We start from the raw sequence: 8885 nt of genomic DNA on the forward strand, positions 1-8885 counted from the left end.
TTAAAGTAACCTCTGGCGTGCCACAGGGGAGTCTTATGGGGCCATTGCTTTTCACAATATATATAAATGACCTAGTAGATAGTGTCGGAAGTTCCATGCGGCTTTTCGCGGATGATGCTGTAGTATACAGAGAAGTTGCAGCATTAGAAAATTGCAGCGAAATGCAGGAAGATCTGCAGCGGATAGGCACTTGGTGCAAGGAGTGGCAACTGACCCTTAACATAGAAAAATGTAATGTATTGCGAATACATAGAAAGAAGGATCCTTTATTGTATGACTGTATCATAGCGGAACAAACACTGGTAGCAGTTACTTCTGTAAAATATCTGGGAGTATGCGTACGGAACGATTTGAAGTAGAATGATCATATAAAATTAATTGTTGGTAAGGCGGGTGCCAGGTTGAGATTCATTGGGAGAGTCCTTAGAAAATGTAGTCCAACAAAGGAGGTGGCTTACAAAACACTCGTTCGACCTATAGTTGAGTATTGCTCATCAGTGTTTGGTCCGTATCATGTCGGGTTGACAGAGGAGATAGAGAAGATCCAAAGAAGAGCGGCGGGTTTCGTCACAGGGTTATTTGGTAAGCGTCATAGCGTTAGGGAGATGTTTAGCAAACTCAAGTGGCAGACTCTGCAAGACAGGCGCTCTGCATCGCGGTGTATCTTGCTGATCAGGTTTCGAGAGGGTGCGTTTCTGGATGAGGTATCGAATATATTGCTTCCCCCTACTTATACCTCCCAAGGAGATCACGAATGTAAAATTAGAGAGATTCGAGCGCGCACGGAGGCTTTCCGGCAGTCGTTCTTCCCGCGAACCATACACGACTGGAACAGGAAAGGGAGGTAATGCAGTGGCACTTAAAGTGCCCTCCGCCACACACCGTTGGGTAGCTTGCGGAGTATAAATGTATATGTAGATAAATGTTCGTTTTATAATGTGAAATTCCTTTGCTGCAATCTGTCTTTACCAATAACGCCCCTTCATCCCTGCCCCCCACCCCCTCCCAACCCGCGCCGCCATAATTCCTTAAAGAATAGAACTCCCTCGTTTAACGCAACTTGAAAGAACTGAGTGTTTTACAAACGAGTTAATCTGTTAAATATGTAACGTTAGGCATGAAAAACCGCCATGGTACAAGTTACAAAACGGTAATTATGTTGATTTTATTTGTTTCAGATTATTCACACGCTATCGAAAAAGACAAAAGCAAAGCTACATTTTTCATGCATCTCATTGTTTATTACGTCGTATAGCCTAAACCATGTGTTTAACAATGACAAATTTTTACGTACGTTTAGTGGTATTAGTGGCGACTGTTTGAAAAATATTTTGCAAAAGGACTTATTAGTAAGGAAGTAACAAATTAAAACGTCACATCTGATGGTATAGTTTTACTGCATAAACAGCGAAAACGTAGTAAGTGATACTCTATTTGCCTTTCATAACTTTGTATCTGGGGAGGCGTGGAGGGGGTGACACGGCAATAAGTTTCGGAAAGCTTTGAAATTATATGTAAAGTTTGTTGGAAGTCGCTAAGTACTTAAATACAGTACGAATATGGTGCGGATAATTTGCTCACCGTGAGTTACGGTGGCACAAGACCCATACACAGTTTCCAACTTGATGTATTGTTACACATTAACGCAAGGTTGTACTTTTTAATGAGTAGCTTAAGATAACATTTTAAATATTTAAATTCAATCAGTAATTTTAATGACATGCTGAAAATTAAATTTCTGTTGGCCTTGGAACCTGTTAGATAAGGAACCTGGAACTGGGGCTATGTTACGGAGTGATTTTTTACGACGTTTGGTAAAACAGATTTATGTTCCAGACGCGTTCCATCTTTTGCGTTAAGGAATCTTCAGTGGATTTAATCTAGAGTAATACAAATTTTTCTTACGATACTTTGACTTCAATCGCAAATTTGTGTTCACTTGGTGTCTCTTTCCTTAGCTGATTACGTAAGCGTTCCCAACGTTACTTCGTTAGACTGGCATCACTTACGTAAACAAATAAGGAAAGAGACACCAAGTGATCACACAGAGTTACGACGGAAACCAATCACTGTTCTCGCAGAAACATCTGCAGTTAGTGCCAGACCAGAGCTTATGAAGTATAAAAACTGCAAAACAAAAAGATCATAACGTGAAATGTGCAAATTTTTCAAGTGTAATGACAGTGTGTCTCCTAGCCTATGACCAGATGACTAGTAACTTGATTGAGAAGTAGCGGCTCCGGTCTCAAAAACTGACATACGGCCGGGAGAGCGGTGTGCTGACCACATGCCCCTTCATATCCGCATCCAGTGCCGTCTGTGGGATGAGGATGACGGCTGGTCGGTGTCGTTCGGCCTTTATGGCGTGTTCGGGAGGAGTGTAGTTTAGTTTTAGTGGTATAAGTCGAGGGCTCATTGAATGGCAGTCACTGGATGTGGTCAGCTCATCGCTCTCCCGGCCGTATGTCAGTTTACGAGACCGGAGCCGCTAATTCTCAATCAGGTAGCTCCTCAGTTTGCTTCACAAGGGCTGAGTGCACCCCGCATGCCAACAGCGCTCGGCAGACCGGATGGTCACCCGTCCAAGTGCCAGCCCAGCCCGACAGTGCTTAACTTCGGTGATCTCACGGGAACCGGTGTTACCACTGTGGCAAGGCCGTTGGCCGCCTGATACCACTGACGTCGCAAATGACTGTGGTTTCGGATCATTGGAATGCACGCTACGGGGCGTCTGGTTCGGAGCTGTCCTTGAAGTGACGAATTTGTAACAATTCGTTGTGTCACCATGGTGGCAAGTGCTGCTCAAATTGCTGCTGTAGATTCAGTACGGTGAGCCAGAGCAATACTCCGAACGCGATGGTCTTCACCCTCGGTAGTGGCATGTTGCCGTTCGGAGACCTGTCTTCTTGCGACAGTACAATCTCCTGAACACCACTGGCAGCAATCGTGTACACTGGCTGAACTGCTGCCAGGTCTTTCTACAATATCTCAGAAGGAACATCCAGTCTGTCGTAGCTCTATTGCACATCCTCGTCCAATCTCACTGACGTGGTGATAATGTCGTTGACTAACCTCAACTCACGACCGTGACAGCGATTATTTGAAACAAACCTGATCTGCACCGTCATCGTGGCGCAACTAGTGCCACTCCTATGCGACTGGCGTGAAATTTGAATAGACATCATCTATCCGATATACACTACTGGCCACTAAAATTGCTACACCAAGAAGAAATGCAGATGATGAACGGGTATTCATTGGACAAATTTATTATACTAGAACTGACATGTGATTACATTTTTACGCAATTTGGGTGCATAGATCCTGAGAAATCAGTACACAGAACAACCACCTCTGGCCGTAATAACGGCCTTGATACGCCTGGCCATTGAGTCAAACAGAGCTTGGATGGCGTGTACAGGTACAGCTGCCCATGCAGCTTCAACACGATACCACAGTTCATCAAGAGTAGTGACTGGCGTATTATGACGAGCCAGTTGCTCGGCTGCCATTGACCAGACGCTTTCAGTCGGTGAGAAATCGGGAGAATGTGCTGGCCAGGGCAGCAGTCGAACATTTTCTATATCCAGAAAGGCCCCTACAGGATCTGCAACATGCGGTCGTGCATTATCCTGCTGAAATGTAGGGTTTCGCAGGGATCGAATGAAGGGTAGAGCTGCGGGTCGTAAAACATCTGAAATGTAACGTCCACTGTTCAAAGTGCCGTCAATGCGAACAAGAGGTGACCGAGACGTGTAACCAATGGCACCCCATACCATGGCGCCAGGCGGTAGGCCAGTATGGCGATGACGAATACATGCTTCCAATGTGCGTTCACCACGATGTCGCCAATCACGGACGCGACCATCATGATGCTGTAAACAGAACCTCGATTCATCAGAAAGAATGATGTTTTGCCATTCGTGCACCCAGGTTCGTCGTTGAATACACCATCGCAGGCGCTCCTGCAGCGTCAAGGATAGCTGTAGCCATGGCCTCCGAGCTGATAGTCCATGCTGCTGCAAACGTCATCGAACTGTTCGTGCAGATGGTTGTTGTATTGAAAATGTCGCCATCTGTTAACTCAGGGATCGAGACATGGCTGCACGATCCGTTACAGCCATGCGGATAAGATGCCTGTCATCTCGACTGCTAGCTATACGAAGCCGTTGGGATCCAGCACGGCGTTCCGTATTACCCTCCTGAAGCCACCGATTCCATATTCTGCTAACAATCATTGGATCTCGACCAACGCGAGCAGCAATGTCGCGATGCGATAAACCGCAATGGAGATAGGCTACAATCCGACCTTTATCAAAGTCGGAAACGTGATGGTACGCGTATCTCCTCAGACGAGGCATCTCAACAACGTTTCACCAGGCAACGCCGGTCAACTGTTGTCTGTGTATGAGAAATCGGTTGGAAACTTTCTTCATGTCAGCACGTTGTAGGTGTGGCAACAGGCGCCAACCTTGTGTGAATGCTCTGAAAAGATAATCATTCGCGTCTGTAGCACGTCATCTTCGTGGTGTAGCCATTTTAATGGCCAGTAGGGTAGTTGCTTGCGTCCGGAGTCTTTCTTTGTATGGCTGAACTCGTGAATATAAGTTCGGAGTCGGATACTGATGAGGTAAAGGGAATGCTTATGTTATTATATAACACTTCAAAATCGAACAAATCAGAATGGAAAAGAAAAATAGTTATCGCAATTCCTCTTCGACATCAGGGTTTTCTAATAAACAGTTCACGGACTACTACAGTTTAGAATAGTGTCATTTCCACGAGGTTCACGAGCTTGTGGGGGCGTCTACATTTTCTGAAAGGCGTAATGCCCAAAAACCGACCGAAAGTGTGGAAACACTTGCCGTGTTCTTAAGACAAATTTCTTACAAAATAAAGGTATAAGCAAGAGTTAAATATAGTCTACGATATTGCAGTTCATATGTTATTCTGGATTACGAAACAAAGTTCCTTTGGCATGCATGCATGTCCAAAGGAACAGGCACTGTGGCGACTACAGCCATTATGAAAAACATTAAATGTATTCGCAATTGCGAATATGAATCATGAGCTGTTGGATTGAATGATGACAATGAAAATTTGTGCTGGACAGGAACTCGAACCCGGGTTTCCCTCTTATCGCGAGCAGTCGCCTTACCATTTTTTATCTCTTTTTGTTCTATTTTGTTCGTTGAATTTGTTCGTGGCAGACATCCGATTACACCCGTTCAGGTTGTTCGTTGATCCGTTCACTCACAAGGGAACCTCCCCATCGCATCCCCCTCAGATTTAGTTATAAGTTTCCACAGTGGATAGGCCTTGAAAAACTGAACACAGATCAATCGAGAAAACAGGAAGAAGTTGTGGGGAACTATGAAAAAAGTAAGCAAAATATACAAACTGAGTAGTCTATGGGCAGGATAGACAACATCAAGGAGCGTCTGAACTCAGGAGCGCCGTGGTCACGTGGTTAGCATGAGCAGCTGCGGAACGGGAGATCGTTGATTCAAGTCTTCCTTCGAGTGAAAATTTTAATTTTTTATTTTCAGACAATTATCAGAGTTCAGGCACTCACACATAATCAACTTCGCTCTCCAAACTTCCAGGACATGTTCAGATTTGTTTGGACATATGCAGGATTTTACGGTCTACACACGGAAAAATTTGAAAACGTTAAAAACATGTTTTGACAGAGCACAGAGAAAACTGTGCGACTGTGAAACTGTTGCATTCATTTGTTGCAGTTTATGTGACACACACTTATGTTTTCATCACTTTTTTGGAAGTGATTATCACATCCACAAGAAAACCTAAATCGGGCAAGGCAGAAGAATCTTTTTACCCATTCGCTAAGTGTGCAAGTTAGGTGGGTCGACAACATATTCCTGTCATGTGACGCACATGCCGTCACCAGTGTCGTATAGAATATGCCAGGCATGTTTTCCTGTGGAGGAATCGGTTGACCTATGAACTTGCGATCAAATGTTTTCGGTTCTTGGAGAGGCACGTCCTACTAATCGTGCGGTTTTGCGGTGCGGTCGCAACACACGGACACTAAACTTATTACAGTGTACAGATACGTCAATTAACGAACGGACAGATCATAACTTTGCAAAAATAAAGTAGGTAAACCTTTCGCTCGAGGGAAGACTTGAACCAAGGACCTCATGCTCCACAGCTGTTCACGCTAACCACGGGACCAGGGCGCTCCTGCGCTGACATTATCCTTCATGTTGCCTATGTTGCGCATGGACTACTCAGTTTGTAAATTTTGCTTGTTTTCATAGTTCTACACAACTTCTTCCTGTTTTCTCGATTGATCTTTCAGTTTTTCAAGGCCTATCCACTGTGCCAAATTATAACTAAATCTGAGGGGGGGGGGGGTGCGATGGGGAGGTTCCCTTGTCAGTTTTTTATTACAGAGGGTAGCTAAACCCTGTGACCGAACACGCTGAGATACCGTTCCGGCGTACCATTAGGCTATTCGCGCACGACTCACTACCACACGCCAACGTCCATATGTCCATCATTTGTATATCACAGCATCTTCTTCCTGTCGGTTAAATTTCGCGTCTGTAGCACGTCATATTCGTGGTGTAGCAATGTTAATGGCCAGTATTGTAGAAAGACGCCTGGCAACTTCCGCTTATGTCACCCAACCTGTTCCCGGTGCTGCGATTTTTTTTACCGTCAGTGTACGAGGTGCGGCTAGAAAAAAACCGGACTGATGCTGGAAAAAACATTTATTTACAATTATTTACAATTTCATGTTATCTCCTTCAATGTACTCTCCTCCTCGGTCTCTACACCGCTCCATACGAATGTTCCACTGTTCATAGCAAGGCTGCAGATCATTTTCGGTAAGTTCATACATTAATTCCGTCGCTTTTTCTTCTACTGCTTCAACAGTCTCAAATCTAGTTCCTTTCAAAGCTGACTTGACTTTAGGGAAAAGAAAAAAGTCACAGGGGGACAAATCAGGTGAGTAGGGTGGATGATCTAAGATGGGAATGTTGTGTTTTGCCAAAAACGTCTTCACTGACAACGGACTGTGAGCTGGGGAATTGCCTTGGTGAAGGATCCATGACTTTTTTCTCCACAAATCGTTCCGTTTTCTCCGTACTCGCTCACGTAGGGTAGCCAGGACGCTAATGTAGTAATGCTGGTTCACTGTTTGTCCCTCTGGTACCCAAGCAATGTGCACAATCCCTTTGATGTAAAAAAAAAAAAAAAAAAAAAAAAAACAATCATCATTGCCTTGAAATTCGATTTTGACATTCGTGCTTTTTTTTGTCGTGGAGAACCAGGAGTTTTCCAATGCATCGATTGGCGTTTAGTTTCGGGATCGTAAGTAAAAAACCACGATTCATCGCAAGTAATAACATTTTGTAAGAAGGTGGGATCACTTTCAATGTTTTCCAGGATGTCAGAACAAATCATTCTTCGGCGTTCCTTCTGTTCAATTGTGAGACACTTTGGAACCATTTTCGAACACACTTTGTTCATGTTGAAACTTTGATGAAGAATCTGCCTAACACTTTCCTTGTCAACTCCTGTTAACTCAGACACTGCTCTGATTGTTAAACGGCGATCTTGTCGAACAAGTTTACCGATTTTTTCAATGTTTGCATCAGTTTTTGCTGACAATGGTCTGCCAGAGCGAGTGTCATCACTGGTGTCTTCGCGGCCATCTTTAAATCGTTTAAACCACTCAAACACTTGTGTTCGCGATAAACAATCATCGCCATACACTTTTTGTAACATTACAAACGTTTCACTTGCAGATTTTCCTAGTTTGAAACAAAATTTGATGTTAACAGGCTGTTCTTTCTGTACACTCAACATTTTCCGACGCACAGACAAAACGTCAACTACTTAAAACAGACGCCACGGGCAGACTGAGTGCAGGAGGCAGATGAAACTCGAGCAGTAGGCGGAGCGAGAGTCACGTGACAGGCCACGCGACTTTCAGCCTTATTGCATTCGTTTTATTGTTTCACCAGTACTAGTCCGGTTTTTTTCTAGCCACACCTCGTAGATTGCAACGAGTAGAAGGCGTCTCAGTTTATGAAACGATTGTTTACGCTCCTTTTTTTGTATATGTAGCTGTGGAGCTACAGCACTGTGCTGATTGGAAGTAAAAGGAAGACGACTTTTTGAGCGCGGCAGGTGGCGGCCACTGACTCACCCCGAGGTCTACGTAGGAGGTGTAGAAGGGGTAGGGGATGACGACGATGAGGGCAAGCAGCCAGGTGACGAGGGCGCAGCCGGCGGCCGACAGCCGCGGCTTGGCCGGCGTCAGCACGGCGCGGTGCCGCTCCGCCGCCGCCAGCAGCAGCGTCAGAGTCGTCACGTGCAGCGGCACGTCCTGCAACAGAGAGCACAGCAGTCACACTCCACCTGAGAGAGCTGCCAGTACATCATTCACCGAGACAACTGAGTTCTGCGAGCCACTGCACCAAGTACTGTAGGGCAGTACATCCACAGGATGTTGTCACCAAGGTGATTCTGCTGTGGCGCCTGGTCTAAAGAAACGGGCCGTGTATCGGATACTACAATACTGTTTTATACGTTGTATCAGATACTACAATACAGATTTCAGCTACTTATCACATATTACTATATCATTGCAGAGCAATGTATAAGATACTACAAAACTACATTCGTCCTTGAATCGGATACTACGGAAGCTGGCAGTCTCAAACGGGACGCACATCATTCACCGAGACAACTGAGTTCTGCGAGCCACTGCACCAAGTACTGTAGGGCAGTACATCCACAGGATGTTGTCACGAAGGTGATTCTGCTGTGGCGCCTGGTCTAAAGAAACAGGCCGTGTATCGGATACTACAATACTGTTTTATACGTTTTATCACATACTACAA

The 8885-nt window shown here is 44.9% G+C and overlaps 1 pseudogene; it reads right to left on the minus strand.

Moving 5' to 3' along the window:
• Positions 1-2546: 2546 nt before the first annotated feature.
• On the minus strand, positions 2547-2664 carry LOC126427631 (5S ribosomal RNA; annotated as a pseudogene).
• Between the last annotated feature and the right edge of the window lie 6221 nt (positions 2665-8885).

This window comes from Schistocerca serialis, chromosome 1 (genome assembly GCF_023864345.2).
Source record: "Schistocerca serialis cubense isolate TAMUIC-IGC-003099 chromosome 1, iqSchSeri2.2, whole genome shotgun sequence".
Taxonomy (NCBI): domain Eukaryota; kingdom Metazoa; phylum Arthropoda; class Insecta; order Orthoptera; family Acrididae; genus Schistocerca; species Schistocerca serialis.